We start from the raw sequence: 20,425 nt of genomic DNA on the forward strand, positions 1-20,425 counted from the left end.
ATGTACATTCTTATGGTTATGATAAAACCGAAAGCAAATATTGCCTTTTATTTCATATCTAAATTCATTAATATCATTTGAATATTTTTGCCACAATTGAATGCATAATTGTTGATTATTTACTCTAGTTCCTAATGAGTATGGGAATGATTCAGAAAATAAATAATTGTGAAAAAATATGTAGATCAACTGATCTATATAAAATCGGTAACATTTTATTTTGTTTATTTCAAACTATGCAAAATCATTAAGCAATTTGGATATAGTATTACTATTTTCCACAATAAAAATATATTTAAGAAATGATAAACTATTTTAGATATTGAATGAACCTATCATGATATTTATAATTTTGTTGCAGTTAAGCTTAGGATCATAAAAATATATATGTGACTGGCTTTATGTTTAATCTGTTGTGTTTTTGCTTATTGTATCACGGTTTAAAATTCTTTTGAATAACTGTTTTCTTTCCCCAACTTGTTGACCAGATGAGAGTTTTTGAAGGCATACATTGTGTTTTAAGGGTATCTTTTTTGAAAAAATAAGTTTATTTCATTTTAGTGACAAGATACCCTCTTTCATCCAATAGGTCTGAAGTATAACTGTAAGCACAAAGTAATGGTAATAATGCTATTAACGCGTCACTAATTTTTGCTTTCTGTTATTTATCCAAATATTGTACATTTTAATATCAATTCAACTGTAGACACTTATGTGTATTTTAGAGCTTTTAAATAATTTCCTGTGTTCTCTGCTTAGTCAACAAGATTTTACTTATTTTATGAGAAAGTTATAATGTTACCAATTCCTTGAAACCCCTAACGGAGGTTTTGTAAGAAACAAAACAAGCACAGTCTTACTCTTAACTAACTTAATAGTTGATTCGTTTTTCATTGTAGGTTTGTAATATTACATTCATGCCTCACAACTACATAATTCATACATGCATGTATGGATTCTTTTTTTTTTTTACTTCTGAAACTCATTGATTAGAATATCATCATTGATTAGAATGATCTAACTCCAAAATATTTACCATTAAAACAAAAGTAGCCTGTGTTAGCTTTCAGTATTTAAAAACAATTCTCGTGCATATGAACCTGTATTTAGCTTACTTAGAATATTTATGAAGACCTTTGATGAGAATAGACGCATCCTTATGATCAGTTCAGCATTTAAAATATTTATACTATAGCATCAATTATTTTGTCTCCTAATTTCATCATATATTTACCACAAATTCTACATTAATAAGAAGTACCTGTGCGATGTTGCCCATTGGCATAAACCCGTAGATCCGATCTTGTGGTGAAGTGGACCGCACAAGCTCGCTTCTATGGGTCCATGTCAGTGCGGTAATCTGACAAAAATGATAAAATACAAGATTCAGTATTATTTCAGCCCAATTGCTATTAAGCTCCAGTTGATTATATACTCTTGAAATAATTCTATTTTCCTTTGCTTTTCAAGTATATAGCAATCCTCATAAGGCAGGCTACAATTGTCTACTATTTGGGAGGGTTTTTGGTAGAGTTATCTACACATGGAATTCAAGTGTAGTAAGTTGCTTGGGAAAGTTGAATTTTTATAGGAGGGCTTGAACGAAGACCTGAATAGATTCTGTTCAGAAACTTCCGTTCACAGTGCCATGGTTAGTGCACTTCATCAACTTTGATAAGAAAGTTAAAGGCTATAAATGAATTTACTTGTTACTACAGAGCCTATTTCTTCTGAAAAAAATGAGTCTGAATGCTATTGATTTTTAATATTACTAATCGCCAGTAGAACTAAGTCAGGAGAGATGTTAGAGGACATTTTGTATGAGTTGTATTAGAAACCTATGAAGCTAAGAGGTCCTGGAATACACATTTTAGGTTTATTGGTAAAATGCTAGAATGTTATATCTACACCTTTGCCAAGCCTTTAGGTGTATGACCGCCATATTTGGAGGAGCTGACTGAAGAAGTGATAAGGAATTGGAAGCAACATTGGAAGCTGTGTGCATCCGGGTTGAGGTAGTAGGTTGTATGGTTTAGAGTTACACCCTGGGAGTTAACTGTACAACCTTCTAGCTTTCCTTGGAGCACACTTGAGCCATCGAGGAGTTCTTCATCATTTTATGCTGATTGAGCCAATTTTTCTGTGCAAGAAGGTAATGTGTCATGAGTATTTTAAGCAATTGGTTTAAACATTTATTACATTAAAATGGTCCTTTCATTCCTGGCTGCTGGATTATTTCATTTGCATCTGCATATGAGCAATGGCAAAATGATATTTCCAATGGGATTTTACTCTATGATTAAGCATTTTAAATGGGTTATGACTTTAATTGCACTAATACTGAAGCCTTTTTTGTCCAGAGATTCACACAATTGGGCATTTAATTTTGCAAACTAATCATTTATCACTCTTTTTTACATTGACTAAAAGTAAAAAAACAAACAAACAAACAAAAAGAACTGCTATGTTAATAATTCCCATAGCACTTAATCTGACTTTTTCTTATGACACATCACTTTCTGCTTTATTATGGTTGTTTATATGCTTATTTATTTTTTTCCACACTAGACTGTAAGCCCCTTGTGGGCAAAGTTCATGTCTTATTTTTCATTGTATCCCCTGCGGTGTGTTACACATAATAAGCACTAAATATTCTTTGGATGATTTGGATGACTTACACTAGAGTATAAGACGTCACTCTTTTATGAGTTTCTATTGAATATTTGAATGAATTACAACAGTGATCACAAATATGAATTTTGTTTATTTTTCCTAAAATTTGTATAATTTGTTAATTCTCAGACTGCCCTGAATTAGTTATATCCTCGACTTGATTTTTTCTGAGTTAAGTATGTCCACTTGCTCTAGACATATAATTTAAAATTGGCGTACTTTTTCCTCTAATGTAAAACAACAGAGAAAACTAATTTTTATTAATAAGCTCATTAAAATTCACATTCATAAATTTAAATTATGTATATTTTTGTAAACACCTTTATTTCCAGATGAATTGTTTTTTTCAGCATCAATTTCAGCTAAAGATTATATTTTGTCTCATTTAATATTATTATTTTAAATCAATTTTTTGCATTCTACTCTTCTCTTTATTTTTATACAGCTATACCTGTGTAATAAATCAGAAACAAATCAATAAATTAATAATAAATAAGTACATAAAGTATAGTAAAGTATAGTGTGAGAATTGGAACACATCTTGCTTAAAAGGAAGACACTTCACAATATTTCTTATGTTACAAAGTAAAATTGGTCTCTTTGGAATATGTTAGCTTGCTGTCAAATTTAGTGGCAGTGAATAGTGAGATTTGACATGATCTTTCTTCAGCCACAGAATTAAGCGAGCATTGATATTAGAGCTGTAATTTAAAATTCCAAACATGAAACATTGCATAAATAAGAAAATACTTTTAGATGCAAATCTATATTAGGAACCCTAAGATACTGGTAATCTGATGATAAGTCCTCAGGAATATCTCAGAATCTGGAAATTACCAACAATAGTGATGAAAAAGTAACTTCTAACCTGCCAACAGGAAGAATAAGTGAGTCCTAGAAAACTGAAAAACACTGCTTTCAAGCAAAATTTTTGGCCAGTATTCAGAAGTAAAGTCTCATAGTCTTTAAGAAAGAAAAGTCCTTGCAAGAACTAACTGACAACAATGAAAAGAGACAAGAAACAGACAAAAAAAAATCAATAAAAAGATAGTGGAGAAGGCAGACAATGGTGGCTCAGTGGCAGAGTTCTCACCTGCCATGCTGGAGACCCAGGTTCGATACCCGGTGCCTGACTATGCAAAAAAAAAAAAAAAAAATTAGTGAAGAGATGAAAAGGAAAATGATTCATAGTAAATAGAGGCAATGTTGTGCCTACTGGTGGCAGTTTGACATAGAGATGAAGAAACCTATAGCAGAGTGGTAGACAGTTACAACCTTGTAAATTACTTAGCTCGTGAGAGCCTAGGATCCTTTTTATATATGTGTACATATGTAAGTCTATGTGTGCACATGAGTATTTTATGTCTAGGTTGGGGGATCATCATGTAAGCATGGATGGGCCAAAAATATATTATTACCAGTAAATGGTTAATTCTGTGCAGTTCAATGGAGTTAAATGTATCACAGAAGTCAATTATAATGTGCAATTTAGGAGTAATCTTATAAAAATACCATGATGAATGCATAAAATTGGGATTTTTTTTTTTACCCTATAAAGTAATCTGGGAATAAAGAATAGTTGAAAAGTGACAAAGATGTAGCTGTGATCTGTTACGTTAGTCATGTACAATACAAAAGTCTTGAAAAGCAGGAGATACCATTAACTTCAATGAAGAGGGGGGAAAGAACTTCTCTAGAGTATGAGCATACATAGGAGAATTATGTTTTTGTCTTTTAGTCATTAAAATTTTTGCTGCTCAAATGTACAAAATAAAAAAAATTGCTGCTCAAGATATGGGAATTATTTAATTTATAAATGCTTATGGAAAAATGATGAATGGCAAATATACAAATTGATAGCAAGATGATTTTTTTCTTAAAGAAATTAAGATCCAGGGCCACTGCGATGTCAGTCTCTAAGAATAAGTAAATTATATGCAAGAAATCAGAGGGAAATGGTGTACATTTAAAGGGTTACTATTCAGCTATGGTGGAATAACTATCCAGATTGTATTGCTCCCTTAAAGATTTTAAGTGCTCAGGTTTTACTCTACATTAAGGTTTCCACATTCAGAACAGAAGAAATGTGAAAATTCAGGAAGGAAATTAAATATTAGTGAATCATAATTTTCTTAACTAACACATCTTTTGATATTTTGGACCCACTAAATGTAGGTGCCTCTTTTTCATAGTGACTGTTTTGTCTTAAATATTTCATGGAATGAGGCAGAATGGAAAGAAAGGAGGGCGGGAGGGAAGGAGAGAGAGAGGAAAGGAAAGTGAAGGAGAGAAGGAAAAAGGAAAGGAACAGAGGGGAGAAAAAGGAAAGAAGGGAAAGAAAGAAAAACAACTGCAAAGCAATGTATTGGGTCTCAAGAGAATAGTCTAGTTTAGGTCATAATATTATTAACCAAATTGACCGAAGTAACTAACTACGAGGAATATAATAAATTTCTTGGCAATTGGACTGTGTCTTCCTGAGAACAATCCAGCAATACATAAACTATGTTGTTAGGATAAATGAGTCATTTTCTCTAAATAATCATTTTGTTTCTTTTACTCCCTACCATCAAGTGCTGACTCATGAACATAGGTGATTCCCCAAGATTCCCCAAATGATGTGATATGGGGTTCTGTCGCCCTGAACATTATTCCACACCCACTCCTAGTGACTCTGCCACAGAATACAGAAATAACTTTTAAGGTCATGACTATACCTGTACTAGTATCTAAAGCACCTTAGAGAGCTCCTCCTGGGAAAGATTATTAGGTAAAGATTCTGACATACCAAAAGACCATTTAGCTCTTTAATTCCTGCCATCTACCACCATGTCCAAATAAAACTATTAACTGTTAAAATTATGTTCTTCAAATCCAGCTACATCATCTCTTCATTTACAAAGTCTTTACTGATTCCCTAAGAGACAGTTTCTCATTTTGGAACCCAGATGGCCATTGGATTTTGTCTGACTACCTTTAGCAATAATTCCAAGTACCCAAAGCAGTGTGACTTACCTTTGTGCCTCTTGCAACATTGTTTAAACTGTATAGATATTAAATAAGTACTTTTTGGATTTAGTTAACTTTTAGATCATTTATTGGCAGTCATGAGAGCTCCACTCCTTACAACAAAAATTATTTCAGAAATAAAGGTCTGTGGCATGCAAGATGTTTCCATTCTCTCAGAAATACATTAAATGGTATTAGGTATATTCTAACCATGTCTTGAAATATCTACATGTCAGTCTTAATTAAGTGTATGATGTATCATTTGAGGACAACATATAATACTATCTAATCCCTATTATTTATAATAACTCCAAGGCCCCTGTGTACAAAAATGTCTGTCCTTTATGAACTCATAATTCTTAACATACTGTTTGGCTTATAGAGAGGATCAATAACTCATTGGTGAATGAGGAATAATTTTTAAAATGAAATAAAAGCATTATATGGCATAATGGAGCATTTCTGTATATAAGTGGACTTTTTCAAAGCTTTAAAATTTAGAATTTAAAAGACCGTAAGAATATCACTAATTTTATTTTATCTCTTGATGGTTTTTAAAAAAAATACGTTTAATTTGGCATCATCTCTTGTACCTTACTCTATGTGGAAGCTGTGCGGTGAATAAACTCCTTGCCATATTTCTCCCCTATATTGGATCCCTCTTGAATCAGTTCTGTTTCTCCCCTGTTAACTCCTAGAGACATGTTCGACTCCGATCAGGTTCAGCCTTGTGTTTCTAGTTACTCTTTAGTATGTATATGATGTAGATCATAAAGTTAGATCATAAGCAATAATGTATGCATGATTTTTTACTCAGTAGGCACTTAATAAATAGCACTTAATTGGAATTAAAAATTAAAACAAGATTTATTAGTAGTAAGAATATTAGCTCATTTTCGAGATGCCCAAACTGAGGCCCAGAGAATTTAATGATTTTGCTTGGTTCCATCAACTAGTTTCTATCCAGGTCAATGATCTATCCAAGAAGAAATATCTTGTTTGCTGTCAAAAAAATTGGGGGTAGTTGTTCTCAATTCTAATATGTCACTAAATAATTTTAAATAAATTAGTTGATTGAAAAATGACCATAGTGTTTGGTTTTGAAATGCTCTAAATCACATGGCAAATTACCCTCAGACTCAGCTATGATAAATATAAAATTACAGCCATTTAATATTAACTCCTTATCCATTGGATTTTTTTTCCAACTATAAATGCACTCCTATGCTTATAGCTATCTACCCTCTAATTCCACCCAGATATTTCTCCTTCTTCCAGAATCTTCTCTAGAAAAGAGGAGTATCGTTTAGTGTTTTGTGGTATAGCCTAACTAAAAATGGAAAAGATATTAAAATGGTCAACCTAAATTAGCATTTTGTTGCTTGGGAGAATGGAATTTAATGTGAAATGTTAACCATAACTGAATCAAACTTCAGACCGCCATGAGATATGTATCATGATTCCTAAGCAGGGACTATAATTTTAAATAACTTCAGGGTTCAAGGAGTATAATAAGCCAGACATTAGAACCAGAGGAAATAATGGGGTCTGTAATAAACCAAGGAAGTCAATCTAAATTTGGCCCCCATCTCCGAGAGTATGTCACACAGTAAAGCCAAACTTTGGTAATTCTGTTCTTTTATTGAACCTAACAGTATCTGTTCTATGCTTGAACTAGATAACTTGGAGAGTTTCCAAATAAGCTTGATAGTCTATTAATCTGTGATGTTTTTGCATAATTCTAAGGTACATAAAAATAACTTATTAACCAAAGTATAATGATGCTGTTATTTCAAATAGATGTGCGGTTTGTGACAGTTTAAATATTTCCTTGTTTTTAATTGATTAACGAAAAATATTTATTGATTAAGAAACAACCAGCAATCACAATATTATTTTATTTCTACTTTATTGATGGAAATACAATAGTAATAGTAGTATTCCTAATATTAGTATGTAGTTTTAGTTTTCCATTTGAATGTAAATATCAGTGTACAAAACAATGAAATTGACGTAATTCTTATTTTACAAGTAATTGGTGCTATAGATAGCATTTTCAAGTCAAAAAACCCAAAACGTTAAACAGAGATCTGTAGAAGAATGAACATAATTAAAACTTGAGTGGTCTCATATCCAGGTAGCTTATACCCAGGAAACTGGATTGTAGTTCAAGAGTATAGTAGCATTGATGTTGTCAATTATATTTATTGTGTTATAATTTAAAAACCAGCTATGCATAAATCTGGAATTAGAGCAAGTTCCTGTAATACATTTTTCAGTGTAATTTAATCCAATGAATTTAAATTTGGCAAATAGAAATGATACAGTCAATTACAAAGACACTGAATTTATAGTAGTAGAAGAGATATTGGTTTGTGATTTTGCTGTGTGTAATAGAAAACCTTTTTTTGGTATTGTAATAGGGACCAGTAGATGATCAGTTAATCTGCAAAAGTTTTTTAAGAAGGGAATTTTTTAAATTATTACATACATACATTACATGTTTTGTTTAAACTGTAAACATCTGATTATATATTTATTTGACAATATTTTGATGTAAGCCAAGATCTGTTTTTGAGTTTGGTTTTGTGCTGATTAAAGATCTTAGTCATCTTTTCTTTCTGTAAATTCCATTATGCATCATCTCTGATTTCTAAATTTTCATTGCATTATAAATATCTTTAAGTACAAGTCCACTGTAAAGAAATCCAAGAGGAGAATCCTATAGTTTCTATGATTTCCCCCCCAATAATTTGAAATTATCTTACCTACATCTAACAGCGTTTTTTGAAGTGGCTGGCTTTTAAAAAAATCTTTCCAAACTATTCAGCTTAGAAACAGAACATTTCTCATTCTTTTCATGTTCGAATTTAAATTGCTTTATGCAATATTTAATTATATTATGGAATTTCAAACAAGTCCAACTGACATAAAAAGTTTGAAGAATAAACATAACTGACTCTCAGTAAGCCTATAAGTCATTTGATGTGAAATCCATGAGTATTTTAGAGCTTTCCATGGATGAAAATGTTCTCTGCAGTGTCCAAAACAGCAGCAATAGCCATATGTGGTCTTGAGCACTTGAAATGTGGGTAATGGAAGTGATAAACTAAATTTTTAATTTTATTTCATTTAAATTTAAATAACTACACGTAGCTAGTGCCTAGTATATTGGACAGTGCAATTCTGGAAGTAACCCACTTGCACGTTAACACACTGGGGTCATCAGTGGAGAATGTCAAATTATACAGTGGTGGTTGATTAAGAATATCTCCATTGAAGTATAAGATTACCTACACCATTTGGAGGAAGAATGATTTGTGAAATTCAAATCAATTTGGAATGCAGGCTTGTTTTATTTCGTTTGGTTGGGTTTAGCTTGTTTGCTTACTTGTTTTGGTTCTATTTGAGTATGGTTGAGTTTGATGGAATTTTCAAATAAGGGAGCCAATGAATAAACATTGGAAGCTACAGAGAATAGAACATTTCATCATATATCTAATTAAAAAGTGGCAACATTGTTTCTCACATTGGTGTAAAAAAATATATGTTTAATCCGGAGTCATAGATGCATAAAAACCATACGATGAATTGCTGAATCCTTGTGCCCTCTGAAAATATGTATATAACTTTAAGTGTAGTGTTCATTTTCTTGAGGGTAGTTTCAACTGTAATTTTTCATAGGAGTCCATGATTTCCTGAAAAAGTAAGAATAACTGCTTAATCATTTTTGAGGCACTGGCAGTTAAATTCAGTAGTGACCACTGATAGTTTTGAAAGCTTGTCTTACAAATATTGCAAATCCATACATATGTATACATATATTAAACTTATATGATTTATATATAATTAAATGTAAAAATTAATTAAATATTCAGTAATATAAAATTTAATTGAATACTATGTGCATAATGTAATTAGCTAAATCGATAAAATAGTAGTAAGAAAAGAAAGAACAGTCTAATTTTTTGGAAAGAGTAAATTAAGTTGGGTAGCTAAAATCACTCCCATATTAGGCTTGAACATTCAACTGTAAAATTATTGGAAAAATTATAAGAATATAGATTGGGCCTTCTCTCAGTTTACAGTGTGCCTTTAAGTTCTGGTTTACGAATGAATGAGCTCATTGTACTGGTAAATTGTGGGTGTAGATTATGAAACATAAAAAGAAAGTCACCAGTCCCAGACTCAATGAAAGGACTCATCTCACATGAAAAAAATCTGTAAAATTGGAAATTTGCATTTTTTATGTAAGATAAAATACAATGTTTACGTTTTTGCGTTCACTTTCTATGTTTCTCCTTTAACTAGTAGTTTTGCTTAATCCATCAACTACTGATCCCAAACATACCAGGTAGGAGGGCTTCTGCTATAACAATATTAGTTTTTTAAATCGAAGGAAACCCCATAACCACATATAAGATAAATTCTAGTACTAAAACGGGTATGCGTCACACCAAATGAGTGCATTTCCACTGTTCGGTTAAAAGGCTTCCTGTGACAGAGCCTCACCAAGCTGACGGAAGTAGATACCCACAAGAAGTTTGAAAGCAAGATTTATTCTGCTTCATTTGGAATGAAAGTAGCGCTTTCCAGTTGAGCTAGCCAGCCCCTTCTCGCTTCCAGAGCCTTATTCTATACCTTTATTTCTTCCAATGTTGACACCTACACGACGGAAGTTCAGTGACCTCTTTTCTGGTTCTGGTTTTTTTTAAAACATGGAATAGCATAAGGTTGCAAACCGTCCCTAAAAGCAAACATGTTTGCTTCTAGGTGAACATTTATCAGCTCAGTGTGGTAAAATACTTATTTAATGATAAACAGAGGCAATGAACAGCATCAGTCTTTCACAAAATGATTACTTATATTTTTAAAGTCTGGGTATTCAAAGCATGGTACTGCTGGGGGAAGGTGGAAAGTTTCATAACCTGTGATCGTCAGTTTCATCATCTCTACAAAATAAACCTCTCACAGAATAAACCTTCTCACAGAAGATTACCTGATCTGATGTCTGTGAAGCACCTAACATGGTTTCTTGCATAGTGTAGGGACTCAAGGATTACCCCCTCCCTTCTTTTTTACCGTCTTCTAATGATATTAACTTGACCCTTTGCTTATTATTTCCATCCTTTCTCTACGTGTAAAGCCTTCTTAGGACAGTGGCTCTTAACTTTATTGCTCAAGGACCCCAGGAGGGAAGGAAATGTGTGGAGGGCAGTGAATATAGCTTAAACTCTTTTAAATGTTTTTCACATTTAAAACTGCCAAATGGGCACCATTCCAATAGTCATCTATTTTGTGATGTGATTTCAGAGGCCTCAGAAGGGTCATCCCTGCTCCAAAATACTTTGGTCGTTCATTGCAGATTAAGCTTGGTCCACAATATTTACCTATTCACCAAACCCCCAGGAATACAGGGATGGAACTCAGGCCCAGGAGTCATGCTAACCTGAATTTATAACAAGTGTGAGTCAATTATTGCTCCAAAGTCAGTTTTTTCACCAGTGCTTCATGTTCTTCATCTCTAAAGTTAAAATTCTGGGGACCAAGATTGCAAGATTTTTTGTGGATTAACAGTCTTACATGAGGCACAGTAAAAAAAAAAAAAGAAGAAGAAGTTCCAAATGCTGCATTACCTGTTGTGTCCTGTGATATTCTAGGTGTTCTTTGCTTTAGTTACAAATGACTCTTGTATGTTTTGAGATACTAAAATGCAACTTTTGTCAATTACATTACACATTTTAAATAGTGCAAGGTATTGTTTGTTTATTAAATGTCCCACATGTCTAGTGATGCAGAATTTATATTGGCAGAGCCAAACTATGTAAGGGAGACGTGGCTGTTTTTTCTGAGACTCCCCTTGTCTACTGAACATCACGGCTGCTGGATTTGTTGTTTTGAATAGGTCACATTTCAGATATTCTGCCCATCGTCAAGTCATGGTAACCAATGTCTCACGTTTTACTTCTGAAATTATACTCCAGCTTCATGTGTCTGGAGTTCATTCTTTCGTTTTGTTTTTTTGGCATCATTCTTATTTGAAAACCTAAGCAATCTCATCCTTACTGTGTCTATAGAAATGAAGTGAAATGATAAATTGTGGAAGGGCCTTAGTTTTCTCATTTGTAAAACAGGGATAGCAATCCCTCCCCGTGATACTTCTCCAGACTATTGAAAAGATCATTATACATAATGTAAAAAGAGCATCAGTATTCTCAGAAACAGTAAAATTAACTCATTTAAACTTATCTACAGGAAGCCCTTAAGCAGATTTCCAAGGAAGGAGAAGTAGCAAAGCATTCTTTAAATGTCCATTTCCCAGAGAGAGCCAAAGTCTCTTGCTCTCTTTTTTTCTCCTTTGCTCTCTCTCACTTTCTTTCCCTCTCCCTATCTCCTCTGTTCCTAGATCCTGCTTATATTTCTGTTGCTTAACTCTATATCACATCTGTCTCCTCCACTACATGAGTTAGTTTCACAGATCTAGCTAAGTGGCAAAACTAAGAACACTATATTTAGTATATAAATGAATGAATGATTGAATTAATAAAATCAAATAATGAAAGAAGCTACAGGCATGAAGATTTCAGTTCATACGAAACTAGAAGGCACTCACTGGCTATGGTGTAATTAATACGTCAATAGCTCGCCGATCTTGTCCATCATCTTGGTCATATGATGCCCTAGGAAGCTAGGCCATTCATAGAATTCTTGTAATGGGTTCCTTCACTTCTAAAGGTGATTGTTTCCATGTAAACCAGGCATGCATACCATGCCTGTTTGATAAGATGGATTACATTTCTTATTTCTCACCAAAAAATGTGTGAGTCTCTATGCTTTTATAGTTAATTTTATTTTTTAACCTGTAGAGACTAAGTTCAGTTTGCAGTGCTAGTCTAGTGAAAACGTATTCCTTCATTTTATTACAGGCAATTTTTGTTTTACATAGTGAACAGGAGGTTTGTTTTCTTTTTTTTTTTTTTTTCTTTTGAGCTTGGTTCATAAGTTAGACTTTTGAGGTTTTGAACATGGTTCCCTTGCTTCTTTTCCTCAAGCTGAGCGTAGTGCCATGTCAGGGTATTGGATATTCTCCCAAAGCAGGGTAACTTCCAGGAACAAAACAACATAGGTCTCTAAAGTTTAGCGGTATAATGTATTTAGGGGCTGATTCCCATTTTCTACTGTTTGATCGTATCTCACAAATTCACAGAAAGACCCTGCTACCTCTCTGGGTCCTTAACAGGGCCCTAAATACACTCCAAAAGATAGCACCTTGAACTGCTTGACCCCTAGCACCCATTTCTGTTGCAGTTTTCTCAGAGATTTCAGACCCCTATCCATTTTCAACTGCTGACCACCTGACGCGTGGCTGTGGAGGTGTTATAGCCTTCAGAGCAGGTCTTTCATATTTGGTGGATGATGGTTGGGAGTGGGAAAGCAGGCCTTCTTTACTTAGATAGTATCATTTTAAAGAATGGGCTTGAGATATAGGGTTGCTAGATTTAGCAAATAGAAATACAAGTCTCCTAGTTAAATTTGAATGTTTGATAGGCAACAAGTATGTTGTGTGTCTCAGTCTGTCCCATATTTTATGTTGTTTTCATTGTTTATCTGAAGTTCAAATTCAACTAAGGACCCTCTATTTTTACTAAGCACCTCCATCTAGATGACATTTTCTACAATAGGGTGTCTTATTTCCCTTTCTCTGTGTATACCCGCTCTCATTTAAAGAAGGGAAATAAAAAGTAATAGTGGAGTGGTGCAAAGGTGGCTCAGTGGCAAAATTCTCTCACCTGCCATGCTGGAAACCCAGGTTCGATTTAAAAAGAAAAGCAATAGTGAAATGAGAATAAAGATTTAAATACTGAGATACCCGTTGAAAACCTATGCAAATTTATACAATAATTTATACTAAATTAATAAAAAACTGGAGAGAAACATTTTTTGTCTCTAAATGTTAGAACCATGTATAATTAGTATTAGTCAATATTTCTTTACATGACTAAGCACAGTACTTTTGGCAAATAACTTTAATAAATGGATGTCAGCTGATAACATCAGCATATAATTTAGGGAAAAAAAATTAGAGTGTCAGTGTTGCATTCTGGATATTCTGTGATATTCTACATGGTCTTTGCATTAGTCACATATGGCTCTTATGTTTTTAGAGCTCTTGAGGGAAAGTTCTCCAGAATATGAACATTGCAATTGAAGCAATTTTACTGCTGAATTAATGGAAAGCATCACTCACTTTTCATATAGTCGGTTCATATTCGTTAACTTTAAAATCTCTATTAGGTTTTTAAATATCAGTTGACATAATATAAATCGTATACATGTAGCACGTTCTGTGTCTGTGTTGGCCCCAGACTTGGGTGAATATTTTATGTGGCATCTAGAGAATTTATGATACGCATTCCCTCACTATGTTCCCACTCGTCACAGTTTCACCCTTTGCACAGCTTGATCTCTCTTCCTTCCTATCCTCACCACCCCCAGCTCTGTGGCTCCCACTCTTTCCAGTTTTGCTCAGATCCCCAGGAGAGCCAAGCTTTCCAGATGGGTCTGCTGTTCCCCACACTCCTCAGCCCCAGGTTCCTTCCTATATTTACAATGTTGAGCAGACAATCACAGGCCTGCAAACTTTCAAAGTGTCACCCATCCAGTCACACATATGCTTACCCCCATGTTCATGCACAATGCATCTTTTGATTTAATAATGAAATTTGTTGTGTAAACTTGTCCATTTCCCCCTATTTTATATACAAAGACAGAAGCACATAAAGATTAGGAGTTTGTTTTCAAAGTCACATAGTCACTGACAAGTCAAGGCAGGAACTCAGATCTCTTCAGTAATTGATCTTTTCTGAGATGCCAGTTTTTCCTTTGTGGTATGGAATCATTATGATCACATACTGGTGTTTGTGTGAGGATTGAATGAGAACTTAAAGCAACCTGCTGATTGTTTATAGTGATTTTTTTTAAAAAAACTGTTTTCTCCCCTAGTTTTTACTAAGCTGGAGTGTTTGATCAGCAATTTGTTAGAAGACTTGGCTTTGGTTTGGGATAAGAACTCCATTCATTTACCAAATCTCCAAGTTCTTTTTTTTGTTTTATTTTGTTTTATATGGATAAGTTTACTTAACTTTTCTATTCCTGGACATTGTGTTTTGTCATATGATAATGCTCTATTAATATGTCATTCTACAAGCTTTCCATTTTAGAGTTTGAGTAATTAATTAGCATGTAATTGTAACTCGATAAATAGTTTCAATTGAATCAATGGTAGTGTCTAGTATCATTAGTATTTCCAACTGTTTAATGACACTGTTGAACATAAAATAAGTAACATATTGTAAATTTTAACGTGAACCAAGTATATGTTAAAGTAACTGGATTAAAAAATTATTCCATCTCTCTGTGTTAAATATTTATTCAATTGCACAATATTTCACTTTGACTCTTGTTTAAGCCTCTGGCTTTCTTTAACTTTCTTAATCTCCCTTCCTTCTCTGTAGTTCCCTGAGCAAAGAGTAGTGTGTGTTTTGTAAAGGTTGTAAAATGTTGTCTACATCATAAAGTTTAATTTCCCCTATGGGGCATTTAAGGAACTTTACAATCTGTTTCCGGTGTAGCAGCATAAATTAATATTAGGTTACCTCCATTTGCTGTCACCCATCTTTTCTAACCTGCTATACCACTACCCTGTTTTTGAGGCACACTGGAGCTCCATTCCTAAGTAGCTCATGACCAGTGCTGAATAATGGAAGGCAAGAAGGTGCATAAGTATAGACTTCTGAATGAGGCTCATGGCTCATCATTTTGTAGGTGTGAGTACTGTCTCTCTGTAAGCCTTCCTTGTCCTATCTATAACTAGGGGAACAATGCAGCTTAGGGCTCCTGTGAAATTAAAGAATAAGCATAATTTAGATTATGTTAGAAATTGCTTGGTACATGGAAGTCAATAAGTGGAAGCTATTGCTGTATGAAGATGAATATGAAAGTCTTTGCTTATTTTTCTCTTACTGAAAAGTTTTTAAATTGCTTTTTATTCTGGCAAAACCACATTCATTCTTCAAAATACATTTATCCTTTATGTTCATATACTTATATAATTATTAGTGTTAAACTTGCATGCTCAGTTATGACTGTGCCCTTATTCCTTAATGGTTTTATATTCTTTCTCTTCTGACTATTCTCTATGTCATCAACTTAATAGTGTCACTCATAGGTAATATGAGTGAAGCGAACTTCAGTGGTCATTTACTCCAGTATACTAAATTAATAACTAATTTAAGAAAACTGAACTTCATGCTCATATTTTTGTGTGATTATTTGTATAATGTTTGTGTCACTAGTAGTTTCCAGACTTCCTGTGAGTTTTCAAAAAGTAGAAGGCTGTATCTATTGAATTGGCTTATTATTCCTAATAGTTCCATCATGATTGGCACAGGGTTGACCCTTAATGATGAACGATTGTAGAATGAGCAAGTATTGTGGAACTGCTTATGACCAAATTTCTGAATTCTAGGCTAGTGCTCTTTGTACTATACTGTTTCCTTTCATGCAGACTTCATCTAATTTTACAGTGTCACTTACTGAAAATCTCTCTTGAAAGTTTTTGTAAATCCTGGAGCAATCCTTATGAAGTTGGTCCTGGTGAGAACAGGAACTCTTCTAGTTCTCAAACACAATCACCTAAGAGTCTTTAGACTTCTAATGATGAATACCCTACAGAGAGGCAAAGGGAAATTTGAGACTGAAGAGGTATTATTTTTTTCTTAGTGAAGTTGATCTGGATGGGGGCTCTTCCATCTATGATATCAAATCCAGTGTTTTTTACTTTGTCTAACAGTTGATTTCTTCAACTTTAACTCCATAATAATGCATATATACTGTTGATCTTGGCTGTCTTCAAATGACTTTCATATTTTTTAGGTTATTTCTACTCCACCATAGCCCAGAGAGAGCAGGGAAGTTATTAGGATCTGTGTTTTATAGATGAGGAAACTAAGGCTTGATTCTAATTTAAATTTCCTTTCTCCCATCATAGTGTTCTTGCAAGGTCCACTTTTGCCTTCCCTTCTTGGTAGAGCTGCGTTAGACCTGTGGCTGAGTTATTCACCTGTGAGTTGGGGGATCCTAAAATTTGTACATAAAAATTATAACAAAGTTCCTAGAATAGCTGTGGACTAAAGGACCTTGGAGTCTCCATGCTAAGGGCATGTTTGAGTCCTTAAGCTAAACAGCTAGTTGACTTTGTGGCTTAGGAATGCAACTCTGCATTTAGTGATGAGCACCTTAACTGAGCAAGAATACTCAGTGAATCTTTTATTTCCTTGCTAGGGAAGAGAGAGACTCCCCAAAGCAGTGTACTCTAATATCAGACTATCAGAGTTTGAATCCCTTGATAGATTTATGGCCTTAAACAAGTTCTTTAACTTCTGTGGGCCTCAGATGCTTCACAGGTAAAGTGGTGTCAACCTCAAATGTTCCTGAAAACGATGAGTGAAGTGATGAAGGTAATAGAACATTGCCTGACACATAATGAATGCTCAATAAATATTAACTCTTAGTTACTATTAGGATTCATCATTTTGTGAATTTTAAAAGCAATGGTTTCATCTAATCTGAGTTGAACTATAAACAAATGCCTTTTAAAATAGAAAAAAAGGGGCAGGGATAAATATCTTTGTTTACAGCTAGGTAATTTCAGTCAATTCTGTTTTCAGCAAAAGCATCTTTGTCAATTTTGGCCACGTGGGAAACTGAATACATCTCAGGCAATTTTCACACCTCATTGGGGATGTATATCACCTTATGTTGAAAGTACAATTACGAGTGCCAGATCCTGTCTTGCTATTTGAAATAATAAATATAATTGATGCTTGATGCTTGAAATTCATCTGCTTAAGGTTATGTGTTAATAAAAGGTGGAAATTTGCCATATGCATTTAGGTTTGATTTAGGCATAGGTGAAGATTGTTTGCCTATAAAAATATCTAATATTTCAAGAGCATTTGTTGCTTTATTTTAATACACATCTATCATAAAATAATAATTAAGTACTCTTATTTTTCTATTAAATTAGCTAGGACACTACAAAACAGAGTATTAATAAGGCTCTATAAGGAATTCAATCTCCTAACACCTAAACTTCACATATGAAAGAGCGTCAAAGGTCCTTTGAAAATTCTGTTTAGGCAGAGTTGAAGGTAAAAAGGAAATCTCTCTCTAGAAAGTTATCATATCTGAATATTAATGTTCCTTATATGGCCATTACTTCTGGCATTTCATTTTCCCAATGCACTTTTTATACACATGCAAAATTATGGTCCATTACCAACCACTAATGGAGAATTTTATGACTAATTTTTGCATCAGAAATGATTATTTGCTGTGTGAGGATAGATTTGCAAAACAAGATATGATAGCATTTAAATGGCCACTTGTTTTAGCAGAAGATTGTCCTGAGTGTGGCCTGAAATTTAAATTTCTGTCTCCTGGCATTATTTCCAGGAATCTCTCATCTTTAAGGAGCATAAAGGAAGCCAGTTGGAGTCAAAATAGACTATGTCTTTCCAGTAGGAAACTTGGGCATGGAAAAATCATCATTTTTGTGATAAATATATGATCAGAAGCCAGGTTCATCCTCCAAGGTGATAAGCAACTCAGTTCTTTCAGGAACCAGGAAGATTACAGATTTCCCTACTGTCTATTCATTTCATAAAGACTGGTGGGTATGATATTTCATGGGGTCAACTGAGCAAAGTCAACTGTTTCACTTATGGTATAAGTATTATGGGAAGTATTCCATAGCTCATTTCTTCCCTAAGCCCGTATAAGTGTTCTTTTAAACTTATTTCCCAATCACAATTTCTAAAAAAACCCTAGAGCTCTCATCTTATAATAGCATCATCCGTCTCTGTCTTATTTTCATTGGGTATGTTCGATATGTGAACCCATTAAAGTTATTTTTAAATGTCTTCAACTATTAATGTTGCTACAATCTATTTTAAACATTGCTATTAAAGATAATTATAATGAAAATAATGATTCAGTAAAACATGAAGTTTACATTTTATTATAAATAGTGCTTAAGGAGATTTGATTTTTACTAAAATTCATGCAAAGAAATACACAGTGATCTTGCAATATTTTTTTCTTTTAACTTCTAGGATTTAACCATACTTAAATAAACTTGAAGTATTTATTTTATAACTAATCTCTACTGAAAGCCCTTTCAAACATTGTTTGCATATTGTTTAAAGTGTAAATGAGTAGGATAAAGAAGACAATTATTAAATAAAATAGAGGTTAAGTGACCACCTGAAACCACAAAGCTAGTTCATAGTTATGCCAAGAAGCAAATCTAGTTTTTCTGGTTTGTCCATGTTATTTTCACTACTTCTTTAAAAAAGTCAACGTTTTAAGATATTTGACCTCAGCACACAGTTTGTTATCTCTATTTGTCAGCACAAAATATACTGCACACTATTATGGGGTTTACATGAAATGTACAAAATCTAAATGGTAATATAACACACAATAGCTGATGATTGAGCATAAATAGCAATATAATGTGACAAATATTAAACTGTTACATCAATATAAATATTTCTGTGAATGGTATTCTTTCAAACTTAAGGAAATCATATAATGCTAATGCTAAACTAATGCTTGGTAAAAGCATTCAGAGAATGATAAAACATTTTCAGAACCTTTTTTTTTTTTTTTTTTGCTCGCATAGGCAGGCGCCTGGAAATGAACCCAGTCTCTGGCATGGCAGGCGAGAACTTTGCCTGCTGAGCCACTGTGGCCTGCCCCATTTTCAGATTTTTAAAAATAATTTGGTAATATGCATTATATTCAGGGACACTTTTAACAAGTTGGGGTTTTTTTTGCATCGCAAAGATGGGATTCTGCTATTTGCTTAGATAGGACATTTGCTACAAACACAAGATATTTCAGCTAGGAGATAGTTGGAAACATAATTCCAAACAGAAAACTTCCTAAATGATGGGAGAAAAAAATTTTAACTTAGATATTTTTTCCATACAATTTGGAAATAGAAGAGCCATAAACACAGATTATAAGTGCATAGCCTCATGATCTTTGGAACAAGGCAGGAACAGAAAATATTAAAGAAGTTCTTCTTAGTATCATACCTGGTGCTCCCTATTTCCTCTGGGTCTTTTCATCTCCTGTTCCATTGCCTGAAATATTTACCTGATATCCTAGTAGTATTAGATGTCGTGTTCTCCAAGAATCTTCCCCAGACTCTTCAAATCTGCCTCAAGGACTCTCCCATGTGCTCCTTGTCATCCTGTACTTTTCCCAACCTTTGCCACAGTATGACTATCAGACCTTATTGTAGTTTCCTATTTACCTAGCATTATCTCCCACTAGACTCTCAACCCCCTGAGGCCAGGAACTGAGTGTTTGGTCGCTGAGAGCAGAAGTATTTCATAAACAATAAGTCAACTCTGGGGACTCAGTGAAGGCGCACCGAGGTGTAATTCTTTACAGCTTACATCCACAGGATTTCTTTTGAATTTCTTCACAATTCTTTCGTCTCACCCATACTACAGGTGAGGAAGCTTAGATTCAGGCACACTAAGAGGATACACATCATAAATGGCAGAGTGAGGAAATCAAGCCGATTCTGTTTTCTCACTTATTCTTTCAGTCAGAAGATCTCTACTGAGCATCCTGTGCTTGCCAGACCCTATTTCAAAGGTAGAGA

General features: G+C 33.8%; 1 protein-coding gene across 1 annotated transcript in view; it reads left to right on the forward strand.

The window, feature by feature from the left end:
• LOC143648541 (uncharacterized) overlaps nucleotides 1–20,425 on the forward strand; it is a 367,651-nt gene that overhangs the window by 336,864 nt on the left and 10,362 nt on the right. The gene's annotated exons all lie outside the window — the stretch shown is intronic.

This window comes from Tamandua tetradactyla, chromosome 10 (assembly GCF_023851605.1).
Source record: "Tamandua tetradactyla isolate mTamTet1 chromosome 10, mTamTet1.pri, whole genome shotgun sequence".
NCBI lineage: Eukaryota > Metazoa > Chordata > Mammalia > Pilosa > Myrmecophagidae > Tamandua > Tamandua tetradactyla.